Genomic DNA, 16,670 nt, shown 5'->3' on the forward strand with positions numbered 1-16,670 from the left:
TTAGTCCTTGGTGAAGTAAACTTTAAAAAATGAATGTTATTTTTAAAAAAAATTGAGTAGAAACTAAATAAAATGAAGAGTTTTTCTATTTGGGCTCTAACATTTTATTATGTAATCATTGCAAATGACCTCATTTCTTTAGACTCTTATTTATCTATAATGAGGAGGATGTGAAAATCACAAAGAAATGAAATGTTCAAATTATTTATAAACCTAATTTCAACCAGTAGTTTTAGTCTTTTCCCCACAGGCTTTCTTCACCCAACAAGTCACAAAATTTGACAGATGTGTGCTTTCTGTACTTCACTGGGTAAGCCATAAATGTAGAGACCAAAAGAGGAGCCATAGAAGAGAGGAAAATTGGTCAAAGTCCTGGATAATGCACCAGTTAGACACTATTTCAGAGTAACCAAGATCTATGTTGCCAAAAAATCAGCCTCCATCCCTGACAAGCCAAATAACTCAGAGACAGGGTCTTGGAGCTTAGAATAAAAGAGACAGCTTTATTACTTTGCCAGGCAAAGGGGACTCATAACAGGCTAGTGCCTTCAAAGCTGTGAACTCATCTTGGAGATAGGGCAGGGTGATTATATAGCCATAGCTCAAACAACAAAGCATCGATAACAACAGAATTATTTTCTTCTCATAAGACTCAGAGTGGTGTCATGGTGTCTCCAGGTGACCAAGCCTATACAGGCTATCTCTTTCAATCTCTTTATCTTATAAACACCCAAGGCATGGTTTTCTTGGTAATTCAGGCTATTTTGTAAGGTTACAGTCCTGTGACCTTCTCCCTGGAGAACCACTCAGAGACCAAGCATTATTATAACTTTTGATTACCAGAATAAAGTAGAAACAGTCAGATCAATAGCTTTAGTTTTAACAATGGGCCTGGAGCTGTGAATAGTAACTGGCCAGTCAGGTTTGTTGACCTTTTTTTTTTAACAGAATGATGGCTGTACTTCCAAGACTATGTTGAATAGGAGTGGTGAGTGGACTACCTTGTTTGTCCCAGATTTTAATGGGAAGGTTTTCAGTTTTTCACCATTGAGCTGGCTGTAAGTTTGTCATAAATAGCTTTTATTATGTTCAGATATGTTCCTTCTATACCCACTTTGGTGAGTTTTTTTTTATCATAAATGGGTGTTGAATTTTTATCAAATGCTTTTTCTGCATCTATTGAGATGATCATGTGGTTTTTGTCCTTTCTCTTGTTGATGTGGTGTATTACATTGATTGATTTGCATGTGTTGAACCATCTTTGTGTTACTGAGATGAACCCAACTTGATTGTGGTGTATGATCTTTTTTATGTGTTGTTGGATTCTGTTTGCTAATATTTTGTTGAGGATTTTTGTATCTATGTTCATCAGTGATATTGGTCTATAATTTTCTTTTTTGGTAGTGTCTTTGTCTGGTTTTAGTATCCGTGTGATGGTGGCTTCATAGAATGAGTTTGGGAGTACTCCCTCCTTTTCAATCTTCTAGAAGAGTTTGAGAAGGACTGGTATGATTTCTTCTTTGTATGTTTGGTAGAATTCCCCAATAAAGCCATCCAGTCCTGGATTTTTATTTGTGGGGAGGTTTTTTTTTTTTTATTGCTAATTCGATTTCATTTCTAGTGATTAGTTTGTTCAGGTGGTCAGTTTCTTCTTTGTTCAGTCTTGGTGGGCTGTATGTTTCCAGAAATTTGTCCATTTCTTCTAGGTTATCCATTTTGTTTCCATATGGTTGTTCATAGTATTCTTGTATGATATTGTGTATTTCTGTGCTGTTGGTTGTAATTTCTCCATTTTCCTTTCTTATTTTATTTATTTTTGCTCTCTCTTTTCTCTTCTTCATGAGCTTGGCCAGAGGTTTGTCAATTTTGTTTACTCTTTCAAAAAAACCAGCTATTGGTTTGATTGATTTTTCCTATTTTTAAAAATCTCTATTTTATTTATTTCCTCCCTGATCTTTATTATTTCCTTCCTTCTGCTAACTTTAGGGGGTGGAGGGTTGCTCTTCTTTTTCTATTTCTTTTAGCTGGTAGGTTAGATTGTTTATTTGAGATTGTCCCTTTTTGCAGAAGGCCTGTATTGGTATAAAGTTCCCTCTTAGCACTGCCTTTGCTGCATCCCATAGATTCTATGTGATTGTTTTCGTTGTCATTTATCTCAAAGCATTTTTTAATTTCTTCTTTGATTTCATCATGGACCCATTGGGTTTTTTTTTTTTGGAAGCATGTTGCTTAATCTCCATGCTGTCTTTTTTTTCCTCCTTTGTCTTTCTGTAGTTGATTTCTAGTTTCATGGCATTGTGGTCAGAAAAGATCCTTGAGATAATTTCTATCTTCTTAAAATTGCTGAGGTTTCTTTTGTGCCCAAGTACATGATCAGTCCTGGAAAATGTTCCATGTGCACTTGAAAAGAATGTATATTCTATTTTGGGGGGATGTAATGTTCTGAAAATATCAACCAAGTTTAGTTGTTCTATTGTGTCATTTAATTTTTTGTTGCCTTATTTATTTTATATCTTGAAGATCTGTCCAGTGATGTTAATGGGGGGGGTGTTAAAGTCTCCTACAATGATCATATTCCCATCAGTTTCTCCCTTTATATCTGTTAGTATTTGTTTTATGTATTTAGGTGCTCCTATATTGGGTGCATATATGTTAATAAGTGTAATATCCTCATCTTGTATTACTCCTTCAATCATTATAAAATGTACTTCTTTATCTTTGTGTATGGCCTTTGTTTTAAAGTCTAATTTGCCTGAGATCAGTATTGCTACTCCTACTTTCTTATCATTTCCATTTGCATGGAATATCTTTTTCCATCCTCTCACTCTCGGTCTTTGTGTGTCCTTCTCCCTAAAGTGGGTCTCTTGTATGCAGCATATTGTAGGTTCTTGCTTTATTATCTAGTCTGCCACTCTATCTTTTGATTGGAGGATTTAATCCATTGGCATTTACAGTAATTAATGATAGAAGTATGTTTATTGCCATTTTGAACTTAGTTTTGCAATTGATTTGGTATTTTCTCTTTGTTCCTTTCTTTTTCTTTTTGTGGTTTGATAATTTTCCTTTGCATTATCTTGGTTTTTTTTTTTTATTTTTAAGTTTTTGTGTCTCTGTTGTAAGTTTTTGGCTTGTGGTTACCCTGTTATGTACATATATTAAAACTTTACTATAACTATTTGTTTTAAACAGATAATAATATAGTCTCAAACCCATCCTACCAAGAACAAACAATTAAAAAAGAAATAAAACTCTATATTTTCTTGCTCCCCTCTGCCACCCTTAATGATTTAGATGTCTTCTTTTACAATTTCATTTTTATTGTGTTGTAATTCATGGTAATTATCACCTTTCCAATTATGGTTTTCTTCTTTCTGTAGCATCCTGCTTCTTTTCTATTTAGAGTAGACCTTTCAATATTTCTTTTAACATAGGTTTAGTGTTGCTATATTCTTTTAGTTTTTGCTTGTCTGTGAAGTTCTTTGTCTCTCCTTCTATTCTAAAGGATATCCTTGCTAGTTAAAGTAGCCTATGTTGCATAGTTTTCCATTCAGGGCTTTGAATGTCTTGCCACTCTCTTCTGGCCTGTAGTGTTTGTGTAGGAAAATCAGCTGAAAGTGTTAGGGGGGTTTCCTTGTAACTCACTCTTGTTTTTCTCTTGTTGCCTTTAGAATCATTTCTTTAGCCTTAACCCAGGCCATCCTGATTATGATGTCTTGGTGTGGGTCTGTTTGGGTTCTTCTTGTTTGGGACTCTCTGTTCTTCCTGTACTTGGATATCTGATTCCTTCTTTAGGTTTGGGACGTTTTTGGTCATGATTTTTTCAAATATCTTTTCAATCCCCTTTGCTCTTTCTTCTCCTTCTGGGACCCCTATTATGCATAGGTTGACATGCTTTACATTATCCCATAGGTCCCTTATATTATTTTCATTGGTTTTTACTTGTTTTTCTCTCAGCTGTTTTTATTGGGTTATTTCTGTTATCCTGTCTTCTAAGTCAGTTATTCATTTTTCTGTGTTATCTAGCCTACTTTTAACATTCTGTAGCGCAGCTCTCATCTCAGCAAATGAGTTTTCCAATTTTAATTGGCTCCTCTTTTGTAGTTTCAATTTTCTTTTTGACATATTCTCTGTCTCTAAACACAATCTCTTTTAGTCCTTTCAGTACTTTGATCACTCCTATTTTGAAATCATGATCTAGTAGACTATCAATGTCTATTTCATTGATTGATCTTTTGGGGGATTTCTCTTGGTCTTTTAATTGGGAGTGGTTCCTCTGCTTCTTCATTTTGCTCACATCTCTCTGGCACTATAGATTATGGAGTATCAGTTATCTACTGTGGTCCTTAAGGAGGTTGTTTGTTTGTTTGTTTGTTTGTTTATCTAAACCAGTTGCAGAAATAAAACTAGAAAAAAAATTTAAAAGAGAAAAAAGGTTTGAAAACAGAGTATAATCAATAAGAGAAGAACAAATAGGTTTGAAAACAGTATGAACAAATAGGTTTGAAAACAGTATAATCAATAAGAGAAGAACAAATCAAAGAAATGTAAAAATCTAGTTGAGACGTATTTTAAAAACCTTAAAAGAAGAAAAAAATTGAAAACAAATTATAATCAATAACAAGATCAAAACAAAGAACAATAAAAATCAAATTTAGGGAAATTAAAAAATAAACTATAAAAGAAGAAAAAAGATTTGAAAGCAGAGTATAATTGATAACAGAAGAACAAAACAAAGAGAAATAAAAATGAAACTGAGATAAATTAAAAATATAATAATAATATTTCAAAAGAGTTTTAAAAGGGATTAAAAAATAGAAACATAAAAACCTTTTAAAAAGCAAAAATTAAGTAAGTAAAAGAAAATTGAACAGGAGAAAAGTGGTTATGTTCCCATGGAGACTGTGCACCCCCTCCTGATGCCATGGTCCAGCACCATGCTGGTGCATCATAGGCAGGTGGGTTGCACACCCTCCTGATGCTGGCACCGCACTCATGCATGGTAGGCCAGTGGGTTGCTCCCCTGCCCAGTGCAGCTCCCCGCTCCATCTTGGTCCTTGCTCCGTAGGTGGTCTCGGAGAAAATGGCCACCCAGACTTCACCCCTGCTCTGTGCCACAACTCCACTCCTTGTTGGTTTGTCTTAGAGGCAAGAGTTCACAGAGGCAGGGGGCAGAACCATCCTATCTGACTGGGGCTATAAACAAGTCTCAGTCCCATCTGTGAGGTTGCAGAGCCCCTTGGTACAGATTCAGGTTTTGACCCCACCCCTGCATGGGCGCTGCACACCTGAGGATATGGTGGCTGTGGTCAAGTCCTGCCTCTCTTCTCCAGAGAACACACCAGCAATGGTTCCGCGGGTCTTTGGAGACAAAGGCTACAGCACCATTCCCCCCAGGGCACATTAGCAGTGTTGCTTTGCTTTTTTTCCCCATGTTTTATGGCGGACCCAGGTTATTTTGCTCTGTATACCCTCCCAGCAATGGTGCACAGCACATTGCAATCCCCCGTGGTTGCCCCTACAGCTGGCCTGAGTCCTCCACCTGGCTTGGGCAGCCTGTCCCATCCCCCACCTGCCGGTTTGCCTCTAGGGCTGAGGGTCATGGGGACCCTTTGTGCCCATTTATCTTAGTTCTGATGGTCGAGGGCTATTCCATACAGATCTGAGCCTTGGAGGTTCTCCCTCCGTCCCGCTGACCTCCATTGGAGAGGAGGAGACCCAGCAATGGAGTGCTATTCCTCCTTTGCCACTCCCTCCCCACGGGATCAGTCCTGCACTATTTTGCTTTTTCTTCTTTCTTTTTTCCTTTTCTCCTACCAGATTTGTGGTGTATTTTGTCTTTAGAAGAAGGCGATATTCTGTCAAAGTTCAGCAGGTTCTTTGATTGGCTGGGTGGGTCCATGGAGGTCAGTCTTGGTGTATTTGTGGGAGAGGATGAGCTAGAAGTGTCCTTGTACTCTGCCATCTTGGCTGTTCCCCCTACTTATCGTGTTTTAAATAACCATCTGAAAAATGTTTATCCATTTGGGATAAGTCCCTTATTTTTACCTTGTTAAGAAAAATCTTTATAGACTTTTTCTACAGTGTTACTCAACCTAATTAACATTAATTATTCTAATATTTTTATTAGCACCTCTAAAACCTTTTGAGGGGAAGGGAAGAACACAAATAAGACTTTCCAAACTGGTTTTTCTTGTTTTAAACTAAAGGAGTTCTTAGGTTAACCATTAGATATATATTTTTTCCACCCTTAAATTCAATTTTTAGTAGATACCAATTAAACAGCTGTTTATAATGAGAGCTCTCTAAAGTTTTACCAATTCAGAAGTTTCTCAATTTAAAGTATCTATCATCTGACCATCAATGAGCTACATATTAAGCCAATCAAGAAGAAGGTATATATTGGTTTAATGTATATAATCAATGAAGATATATATCAAACCAATAAGATGAAGAGGCTTTCCCACAAGAGAGTGGGGAGTACCGCCTAAATAATATTCAAAAGTTTACTTCCAAAAAAAATAAAGGCCTTTGTGGTTCAGGCTGATGCAACAAAGGTTAAGTTGGCAAAATGCCTGAGAATTGGTACAAAGGATTGCTCAGAATCCCAATCTGTTTGCTTGGCTGCCATTTGTATACCATACTTGTACCTTTTCAATGGCAAAGATCAAGTTTTTTAAAACACACACACACACACACAAAATTCCAAGAGAAAGATAAAACACATCTTTAAAGGCGCAGGAAGAGAAGTGCAAATTCCCTTTAGAAGGCTTTTGTTTTTGTAAGATCAGAATTCTGAAAAAATTGTTTTTCTCAGGCCACCTTTTTTTTTTTAACTTAACTGTGTACACAATAAAGGGGCCACAGCTTAGTTATTTTTAGGGCGAGATTTTCTTTAATTCCCAATTAAGTAAGTACTTATGTTACGGAACCGACAGGCCAGCCAAGAAATGAAGCACCACTTGGAGGGTTGGAGTACTCAGATTTATTATGTCAGCAGGCTCAGAAGGGCTTCTGCTTTGAAGCCCTGAGCACCTTCAAGACGTGTGCATGAGGTTTTATAGGGTTAATTACAAGGATGGGGCTATTAACCAATAAGGCGTAAACAGCAAAAGCAAGGAATCAGTACACTGGAACTTATCTTGTAGAAACAGATGGTGTTACTGACACTTGTTGACCTTGTATTTACAAATTAACTTGTTAAGCCAGTAAACTGACACTTACTAAACTTCAGATTTATGAGTTAGCACAGCAGAACTGAGATCAGTAAACTGACACTTATTACACTTAGATTTATGAGTTAGCTTGTTAGCCCAGCCCGGCTTTTCCTTCTCATTCCCCTCTCTTGATGCTTTCACAACCTTTCTTGGAGTAAGCATCATCACTTATCTGTTGCAAGGGCTCATAATTGGAGGCTAACATCTGGAGTTTTATAACCTCTATCTGCTCACCAACAAAGCGGGTCAGGAAGTTTAGGATACAGGGCCTAAACAGCAGAACTACAAAAATTAGGAGAAAGGGACTTGTGAACGGTGCCAGCCAGGAGATCCAGCTCCAGGGGTCTGTCTTTGGGCTCTTGCCTAAAATATGCTTCCTCTTTTCCACTCTGTCTTGTAACCCTTGAATCATCCCTCTGACAATTCCTGATTGATTGGCATAAAAACAGCACTCTTCGTTTAGGAAGAGGCACATTCCCCTCTCTTTGGCCATCAGTAGGTCCAGACCCCTCCTGTTTTGTAAGACCACCTTGGCTAGAGAGTCAATCTGATTTTGCAGAGCTCTCAGGGTTTCTGCTATTCATTGGAGATCTTGGCTGAACTCACCTGTAAGCTGATAATAGGAATAAGAGGATGAGGCTTTGCCACCGATTCCTGTGCCTACCCCTGTTGCCACTCCGAGACCCACTAGCAAGGGGATCAGTTGTATGGGTCATTTTATCCTTCATGGATGCTGGTGAGTTATGACAGGGATAGGCAGACTTTGATTATTAGGCATAATGTCCATTCAGGGAATGAGATAAGCTAAAGCACATAACTCTGCCCAACCGGCCGGGAGGCACTGGTAGGCAAATTTGCCACACACAAAATAAGTACCATTATTAGAACAGCATCCTTGTGTGGGTTGGCACCCTAGACCCATATAGTGTGAGGTTTTAATACATTGTTTTATAGTTAGATTGCCCTCTAAAGGATTAGTTCCATTATTGAAATAACATTCTGGTGCCTTGTAGGTGAGCTGTATGGAGTTCAGCCTGGAACTCCTAGTGGTAGAGGCAGCATCGCTATTAGTCATAGTGAAAGTCTTAGTGAAGTTTGTCAAAGGTAAAGCCAGGTGCTGGATGGGGCCAGGATGTAAGCATAACCAGCAATCTTTAGCCATGTCTGGATTGGAATGATTGAGAATCCCATGGACTGCAGCCAACAGCTCATCTATTTGTGGGTCTAGATCCTGAGGCTCGGCTAAAGATAGAAGCTTTATTGGCTCCCAGGTAGGTAATAACTTTTGGTGTTGCCTCCGGACTGCTTGTTGGACTACTTGTCAGCATGCCTGGTCCTGTACTCCTCCTCCATCACTCATCCCATAATGTGTTTGCTTGGTCCAACACACTAGCTTGTCTGGTGTGCCATAGCACTTGATGACAGATACATAATAAGCCTTAATCATGCCAGTCCAGTAGGATCTGCCCTGATATGTGCACTCTGAAGCGGAGTCATAGCATCAGCTTGGTTGATAAGTATAAGCTGAATATACACATCGGTACATGGACGATATGTCACCTGGTTCAGTGCAGGTGCATTGTGAAGCCAAGGGGAGTGAGGGCATTAGCGTCAGTAACATCAGCCTTATGGTTATCTTAGACATGATGCTGCAGTGATGGCACTAGTTATAACAAGGTATATAATAGCTATCAGGATCCTATGGCCTATATTCCAGTCAGGAGGGGTGGTGCTGGCCAGCCCCACTGCTAATATGCAGGCTAGTATAGCAAACAAGGAAAGAGGCAAGGGAGCACAAGAGGAATATATTTAACAGTTTTGTTGAGCTTTCCTCAAACTTTGGCCGTGTGTTGACTAGCTAGCTTCCAGGTGTGCCTAGAGCAGGGCTCGTCGATCTTTTTCTGGTCCCTCTTGATCTTTATCTTGAACAGGTCTCCTGGGATGCTCTCAATTCTCCAGGGACCCTCTGTCTGAGGTGAAGTCACTCTCTTAACCCTGGAGTGGTGGATCCAAGGGATGATCCCTGCAACTTTAACAGATGTAGGGGTAGTTAATACCATTAAATATGGTCCCTTCCATGTTGGTTTGAGAGGTTCCTTTTTCCAATCCTTCACCCATACTTGGTCACCTGGTTTATGGGGATGCACTTGGACTCCTAACAAAATGGGGGTTTTCTCTATTACCCAACCCCAAACTTCCCATAGTACTTGTCCTAGTCCCACTGGTTGTTGGTCGGGCCCTATATTTCCTATCTCTGGGGTGGGATTTCCCACCCTGACTAAAGGTGGTGGTTGCCCATAGAGGATTTCAAAGGGAGAGAACCCAATGTTAAATCTTGGGGTGCATCTAATTTGCAACAGAGCCAGGGGTAAAATGTCCACCCTGGGGAGCTGGGTTTCTTGGCTCATTTTAGCTATCATTTGTTTTAGAGTTCTGTTCATTCTTTCTACCTTCCCTGAGCTTTGAGGCCGGTATGCTGTGGGTAGGTTCCAGCGGATGCTCAGTGTCTTTGCCACTTGCTGTACAATCTCTGCCATGAAGGCGGGTCCACTGTCAGATGCAATGGAGGTGGGCATTCCAAACCGAGGGATGACATCCCTGAGGAGAGCTTTTGTTACCTCCCTTGCTTTCTCCGTCCGGGTGGGGTAGGCTTCCATCCACCCTGTGAAGGTGCAGGCGAAAACCAGCAGGTACTTTTATCCCTTACTGAGCCCAAGTTCAGTAAAGTCCACTTCTAAATCTTTGAAGGGAGCCAATCCACGTCGTTGTACTCCCTTTGGCCAAGTGGGCCCTTGTTTTGGATTGTTTTGAGCACAGAGCAAGCAGCGTTGGGAGACTGATGCACACAGAGTAGGGAGACAAGAAATCAGGAAATATCGCTTTAAGAGGACCTCCAAAGTCATTTTTTCCATATGTGTGGTTTTGTGTTGTTGTTGGACTATGCGATAAGCTAGTCATTTTGGAATGACAACCCTTCTATCCATCATGATCCACCATCCATCCTTTTCTTTCTTCCCTTGTTTGGCCTGTGCCCACTTGTTTTTGTCGTGGCTATATTCTGGGATAGTGGGTATCTCTGGTGCTGCCATAATTTTAATAACTGGGTGTTCCCGGGCGGCTGCCTCTTTTGCCTTTTGATCAACCAGCCTATTCCCCTGGCTCACAGGGTCATTTCCTTTTTGATGTCCCTTACAGTGAATAATGGCTACTTCCTTTGGATCTCATACTGCCTCCAGTAACTGTAAAATTTCTTCTTTGTTTTTGATTTTTTTCCCCCAGCAGTCAAGAGTCTTCTCTTCTTATAAATGGCTCCATGTACATGTAAGGTTGCAAAGCATATTTGGAATCAGTGTATATATTGATTCATCTTCCTTTCCCTTCCCTTAGTGTCTGGAACAGTGCCCAAATCTCTGCTCTCTGAGCAGACCATCCTGGGGGAAGGGACTCTGCCTTTTTCACCTCTTGGGTTGTTGTTACAGTGTAACCTGCTGGCCGTTTTCCATCCTGCACATAACTGTTGCTGTCTGTGAAGAATTCCAGGTCTGGGTTTTGCAGGAGCTTGTCGGTTAGATCAGGCCTACTTGCGTACACTTCTTCGATGATTTCCTCACAGTTGTGGTCAGGCTGCCCTTCCCATTTGGGTAAATATGTGGCTGGGTTTAAGATTCGCACAGTCTCTAGATGAACTCTTAGATTTTTACGTAGGAGCCCTGGTTGTGGGTAATCCTTGTGTTAGTTATCCATTTGTAACTGGGGTCATTCATCAGGGCCACCACTGAGTGGGATACTTTTACATTTAAAGTTTGTCCCAGCGTGAGTTCGTCTGCCTCGTTGACCAGGGGGCTGTGGCAGCGAAGGCCTGTAGACAGGGTGGCCATAACTTGTGCCACAGGGTCCAGTTTTTCAGACAAATGGGCCTCAGGGCACTGCCATGGCCCCACATTCTGATTCAGGACTCCAAGAGAAAGTCCCAATCTGGTCAGGGGCCCGTGTCATGGCCCACCCCTCAACATCCGGTGTGTCCCTGGGGGCTCGGCCCTGCAGCCATTTTCATGCTTCAGTGAGAATGTGTCTCTTTTCCTCTGTATTGAAAAGAGTCAGAAGCAGCTGGCAAACACCCCAGGTGGGCCGGTGAGAATGAAAGACAGACTCTACGAGGTCAATCAGAGCCTGCGGTTTGACGGCCTGATTACAGTCGTCACACACCACCAACTAGAAATCATTATGGGCTTGACAGAGACCAAATACTTGCATGTCTTCATGACAGAGCCCCATGACTGTCCCAGCATCGCTTCAGGACTGGGCAGGGGCTGGTGCTCCCCGACAGATGCCATTGCGGCAGCGGCAGCAGCCGAGGTGGAGGCTGTGCTGGCGCTGCTGCTGCTGCTGCTGCTGCTGCTGCTGCTAGGCGGCCGCGGCTGCTGATCCACTCGCTGTCACCACTTGGGGGCTCTCCTGATGTCATCCGTGGACCGCTCCGACACTTTCTGCTCCTTTTCTTTGGAGGGCGGCCAAAAATTCTGACCGGTTCACCAATAGCTCTTCATCTGCTATTCTTGTGGAATCTCTTTTTCTTAATTCTGTTTAGACCATAATGTGATTGAAATGCCTGTGGTTTTTCAGAGTAGGAAGGAGTATGATGGCACCACTTGAGAAGGTCTGAAGTACTAAAGGGTTGGTAGCAGAGTATGGGGTGCCTGGGATGAACAGTCCTGTCTTCTCCAACTTGCTGTGGCCCTTGTGTCTCCCGCAGTGGCATTTGGAGGGCCAGTGGTGCCGGTCTCCCAGCTTGTGCTGAGTGGAGTCTCCTTCCCACCGGCTCAGGCTGGGGGCTGGGCTCTGCTCTGGGTACTCAGGCTGGAGAGGTGGTGACATAGAGGGTGGCAGTGTCTCCAGTGGGATGCGAGGTGTCAGTGCCCTGGGGCATAGAGGGGGCAGGCACATCTCATCTTTTCTGTCTCCCTGGAAAATAATCTTTTCTCTATCTGTCTTTTTGGCCTGGACTGGCTGAGCTGCTAATATCTTGTATTGTCCAGGTCCATTTGAGCAGAACCGAATCCATGGGGGTAGAGACTGGGCGACATTCAGCCAGGAGTCAGTGTAAGGGAATTGATCTGGGTGGCCTGGGGTTCCAGTGATTATTTGATAGACTGCTTGCACTGCTGCTAGGTCCAGAGTTCCTCCTGAGGACCACCCGACTCCAAAGGTCGGCATTCAAGCTCACACAAAGTGCGGAGCCTGCCAGGGGTCATTCGAACTCCATAGTCTCCTGTATACCCCTTTATGAAATTCTTAATCATGCAGTCTAGGATGGTGGGTTTCGGCTTCAAGCCTCCCATTCTGTCTAGATGTTTAAGGATAATAGAGCTGTTGCTTTGGGTGTTTGGGAAGGTAGACTTTATATCTTTTCCTTCTTCACTCTTCAAAACACCAGAGTTCCCAGAAAGACTACTCTCTTGCTGGCTCTATGAGTCATTTGAAGGCTAATTTGGTCAGGGAGCTTGGGTTCCAGTCACAGCTGATGTCTCTGGAGCTCAAGGCCTCAACCAGTTCCAGGGGCTTCCTCACTAAATCCTCTCTATATCCTAGCCCAAGGGCATGGGACTGATGGCTGATGGCAAAACAAATGGACTAGAAAGGGGACCTCCAAAGCCAGGTGAGCCCAGTCCTGAAGAAATTCATCTTCTAAAGTCAAATCCTGGGGGTCTGATGCTAGGCAAAAGGAGCACTCCTTGGGTCAGTTCAGTAGGGGAACAATAAGTCTCGGGTGTTCTGTGACAGAGTCAGGTAGGAGACTTTCTCAAAGAAATAGCATCCTAGCCTCTGAGGGCACAGGGGGCATTGACTCATTGGCTGTTTTATGTCCCTTTCCCTCCCAGCATAGCCACCCTGTGCTGGTGTCGCAGTCAAGACAAGGGAGGGTTTTCACTGCGTCCGCCTGGCCGCTCCCCTCACGGGGATGAAGGTGCCTCTTAGCTTTGGTGGGTCAGTATAAGCCGCTGACTCTGATCGGGACCCTGAGGGACTGATACAGCCTTGAGCCATATGTGGTCTCCACAGGACCACAGGTTGGGACTCAACCGAACTCCGTAGCGGAATGCCGTGGAGCTACAAACTCGAGCCTGATCACGTGCTTCACAGGCCGCTCACTCACACACACACACAGAGGTTAACAACAGTCCTCCCACCAATCCCAATATCCTGTTTCCTGTAGGAGGGGATCCGCCTCCTCTTCTGTCCACTGGGACAGAACCTGAATTCTCCCCAGGGGTTCCTACCTTGTCCAGGCGGCCACCTGGTGAGTCTGTCCATCCCTCCACCCAGTCTGGCTCTGGTTGTAGCCCATCCACCTGGGAGGGCTGAGTTGCCATCATGAAAGAGACCCAGAACACCGTCGGGTGGCGCCACCTTGTTTGCTGCCGGAGTCCCGTCCCCCGGTAGGCCAGAGCCACCGGTCTAGCGGCTAAAGGGGCTGGTGTTGTTGAATCTTGCTGGGGCCTCCAGAAATGTTATGGAAATGACAGGCCAACCAAGAAACAAGCACCACTCAGAAAAGGCAAACTTCTCTTAAATACAAGAGGAACCTCAATGACCACACAGGGTGACAGACATAGGAACTACCCTCGGGACTCATCTAAGCTGGCTTCCTCTTCAACATCCCTGATCCTCATTAACCCTTTCTTTTACAGCTTAGCCTCCTCAGCCTCCTCAGTTCTCTTCAATCCTTTGACCTACTCCCTCCCATCCACACTCTTGTCCTCTAACCATCTCTCAAACCCCACCTCTCTCCTCCCACCTTGGCCCCTCTGCTCAGCATAATCACTGTAGCTTTGAGCCTCTGCTCCCATCTTGGGCTCTTGAGGGAATCAGAGGCCCCAAGAGGAACCAGCCAAGGCTGAAACAGGCTGATTGGAAACAGGAAATGAAACCTCAAACCACCCACACATTGTGCTTACCACACCCAGAAGTTCCCCTTCAAGGCCTGAGGTTCTCAAAAGCCCAAGAATCTTAAAGTCTGTGAGCAGAAAAGCACTGTAAACCATACCAGTAAACAAAGAATGCTGAAGCCATCAAGTCATCAGCTGCTCCTGACACCCCCCAGTGCAGACAAGCCCACAGCCCAGCCTCGGCCTCTACAGCCACTCACAATGGTGCACTCTGAGGGGACTCAGAATAAGAAAGGACAGGATATTGGCCCTAGATAGCTAGGTGCTTGTTAAAGGGATGAATTCAATGAGCCCAAATGTTTGCTCCCTCCCTCACAAAGAAGAATGCTAAATTCTTTAATTTGTCTGGTTTTCTTCAGTTAACAAGTAATCTTTTAATGTTCTGACTACCTGGTTTTTGTTGTAAAACTCCTATATATTCTGCCTCCTTGTCTACCTCTTTAGAGCAGCCTCTCAGAGCGACCTGAGAGGCTGTCATCTGGGCTCAAAGGAGTTCAAGCCCTCAGAAATTTCTGCCGAATAAAACATAACTGTCAACTTTTAGGCTGTGCATTTATTTCAGTCAACAACCGCAAATTTTTCCCTTGAAAATCTTTCATTATCATAAAAGACATAACCCTTAACCCACGTACAGTTCAGTGGCTGTCTATATATTCTCGTTGTGCAACATGTCTCTGGTCCTTTTTTAATCAGTAAAACTGAAACTCTACACAGAAGACTCTCCTGGCCGGCAATGGCTTTTTCTGGTGAGTGAGAAACCTGCAGGAGTGGTAGAAGCCAAGACCTGTAAGGGAGACCCACTCTGTTGATTACACATGAGAGGTAACGGAGACCACTCTGGGGGAAAAGCTTAGATGTTGAGCTCTCAAACAGCACACTGGCCCACCACAGGATCGTCACTACCGATTGTCAACAAAAATAAATGCTCAGCCTAAAAGTTGAGAGTTACTTTTATTTGGTGGGAGGACTCGAGCCAGGATGACAGCCTCTCAGATCGGCTCTGTGGGACTGCTCCAAAGAGGTAGGGGAGGTGCTAGAATATATAGGAGCTTTACAACAAAGACCAGGTAGTTGAAACAATAAAAAATTCCTTGTTATCTAAAGAAAAACAGGCATCTCAACTTAAAGAATTTAGTGCTTTTCTATGTATGGGAGGAAGCAAACATTTGGGCTCATTGAATTCATTCCTTTGACAAACATCTAGCTATCTAGGGCCAGTATCTTGTCCTTTATTATTCTGAGTCCCCTCAGAGTGCACCATTGTGAGTGGCTGCAGAGGCCAGGCTGCAGACTTGTCTTCACAGTGGGGGGGTGGCAGCAGTGGCTGATGACTTGATGGCTTCAGCATTCTTTGTCTACTGATATGGTTTGCAGTATTTTTCATTCACAGTGATCCCACTTAGTCCTAAATTCGACCAATATTTTGGGAGACATTTCATGACCAATTTTGTCCCATTTCATTCCTAGATCAGGCGAAGATTCTGTTGACACACCACTCAAAGTGATAGTTTTTGGATCACGCCCTGTTGATATTAGAAACTCTCTGGATCATCTTGTTACGGAAATGACAGGCCAGCCAAGAAACAAGCACCACTCGGACGGTTGGAGTACTCAGATGTATTACGCTGGTGGGCTCAAAGGGGCTTCTGCTCCGAAGCTCTGATCACCTTCAAGACGTGTGCATGGGGTTTTATAGGGTAAAGTACAGGCTTGGGGTATTTGGCCAATAGGTGTGGAAGAGCTTTAGCAGCATCATTATCACAAAGGTGGAGGCAGGGAGGCAGCAAACCAACATTCCAAAACCAGATATATCTCTTTGAAAATCAAGCTGGCTAGCAAAAACAAAAAAACAAAACAAAACAAAACAAAAAACCCCAAAAAACATGAACAGGGAATCAGCAAACCAACACTAATTACCTTAGATTTACGAATTAGTCCAGCAGAATTCAGATCAGTATTCCAATACTTAGATTTGAGAGTTAGCTTGTTAGCCCAGCCCGGCTTTTCCTTCACAACCTGTCTTACTAGCCTATTATGATCCAGGAAATGTTTACCACTTGTTGCTCATTCCTATAACTAAAATCACACTATTACAATTATTCTATGTAGGGTTATAATTGTGCTCTGTTTCTTTAAGATGTTTAGCCATCATCAATCTTGTTGGACACCAAGTCACACATTGGGAAAGTTAAGAATAATCTTATAAAATAGTAAAAGTAGTAATACACTTTGTAACATTAATAAAGTCATGGAAAGCATAACAATTTGGAATCAAAAACAAAATTAAAACAATGATATGTATAACTAATTGTAATCTGGTTTCAATAACCCTCAAATCCTCAGGGGAGTCAGCTAGAGAAGTTAAATTCTGGAATGATCAAGTAGATAGAGAAAGATGTTTCATCATTGTCTACAAAGGTGTACTTTATCAACTTGTAGGTTATAGAATAAGAGTAAAGGGTTATTTTGGAAAATAAAGCGTAAAGGCCAATATGTTTCTCAAAAACCT

The 16,670-nt window shown here is 42.6% G+C and overlaps 1 long non-coding RNA gene across 1 annotated transcript in view; it reads left to right on the top strand.

Annotated features, from left to right (window-relative positions):
* Nucleotides 1-16,333, top strand: part of LOC140698074 (uncharacterized) — a 157,720-nt gene extending 141,387 nt beyond the window's left edge. Inside the window, exon 6 of the long non-coding RNA XR_012075498.1 lies at nt 15,629-16,333. This is a non-coding gene — a long non-coding RNA (uncharacterized lncRNA). The remainder of the gene's footprint in view (nt 1-15,628) is intronic.
* Nucleotides 16,334-16,670: the final 337 nt, after the last annotated feature.

The sequence above is a fragment of the Vicugna pacos genome, chromosome 9 (assembly GCF_048564905.1).
Source record: "Vicugna pacos chromosome 9, VicPac4, whole genome shotgun sequence".
In the NCBI taxonomy this organism is placed as follows: Eukaryota; Metazoa; Chordata; class Mammalia; order Artiodactyla; family Camelidae; genus Vicugna; species Vicugna pacos.